Source organism: Amphimedon queenslandica, unplaced genomic scaffold, assembly GCF_000090795.2.
Source record: "Amphimedon queenslandica unplaced genomic scaffold, v1.1 AMPQUscaffold_12967, whole genome shotgun sequence".
In the NCBI taxonomy this organism is placed as follows: Eukaryota; Metazoa; Porifera; class Demospongiae; order Haplosclerida; family Niphatidae; genus Amphimedon; species Amphimedon queenslandica.
In genome coordinates this window covers 34,016-35,387 of record NW_003546797.1, presented here as the reverse complement: position 1 = coordinate 35,387, position 1,372 = coordinate 34,016, and positions in this window count along the sequence as shown.

Here is a 1,372-nt window from a genome sequence, read left to right as displayed (position 1 = left end):
AATTTGAGTGATGAGAAAGTGAAAAGATCATATATTTAGATTTACTAGTATTTAGGGAGAGAGAGTTAGACTGCATCCACGAACTAATAGAATCTATTTCAGATTGGAGAGAGGACCAGTCGTTTGAGTTTGCAAGAGGGTGAAGTAAAAGAATGTCGTCTGCAAAAAGAAACATTTTGGAGTGAGAAGAGATGTTCATATCATTCAGGTCATTAATGTATAATAGGAAAAGAAGAGGTCCAAGTATTGAACCCTGTTTGGATTGGCCTCCGTCTTACATGAAGATATATGGAAGAGGGCAGTTGTTGTATTAACATTTGCAAATCATTTCATTACACTTAGAAGTGTAGTTCGTATGGGCCCAGGAAAAGCAATAAAAGAGAAAATTGATGAATGCAAAAAGTACTTTATTAAAAATCTTTCTAATCATGTTAAGAAAGATGTACTGGAGGGAATACCATTCTGTATTGCTGGAGTAGAAGATGAAAAGAAGTTACCTACTACAGACAACTGGTTACAGACATTATGGGAGTTGTGTATTGAACGGTCCAGTGATGAGGCACGTTCTTTTTTAACAGTATTTGCAAAGTACCAACGTCATATTAAAACTGGGGTTCTTCTTGGTGCTGGATTGGTTGTAGGTGCTAGTGTTGGTACTGGAGTTATAGGTGGTACAGGAAGTGCAATTGGTGCTGGTATTGGTACTGCATCTGTACCTGGTGCTGGTACTGCATTAGGAGCTGGCTTGGGAAGTGTAATAGGAGCCAGTGTTTCTTTTGTTTTGAAGCGTATATTTAATAAATAAACAAATCCTATTTAATTTTAATTGAACTAACAAATTGATTCACTGCTCATAATAATAATTATTATTCATGACTTATAGTTAACATTTCCAAAATGTTTAATAATATATAATAGTACACTATTATATTGATTGAATGAAAAATAGATGAACTTGTTCTTGAACTTTCATTAGCACATTAGATTAATATCCGTTACCATAAGTACAGGCACTCCTCTTCAAGTTATTGTAATGTTAACAATATATAACAAGGCTATTATAAGTAATATGGCTACTCCGTTAGGTGATGGCTCTCAATGCCTGGATCTAACCTATGTCATGTGTTAGCGTGTAATGTTCTTTAAAGTTTATGTATGATATTTCTATTGTAATTTGATTGGTGAGTTACCATTATTCATGGCTATTGTGTTACCTAGTTACAGAGAAACAAACACTGTAGTGTTAGTATGGCTGAAGCTCAGTCCATAGCTATAGAAGAAGAAGATGACAATGGGATAATAACTGTACAAGGGGATGAGAACATTGAAGACACAGTTTATGCTAAGTTAAGGCAGATTTACAATATGACAT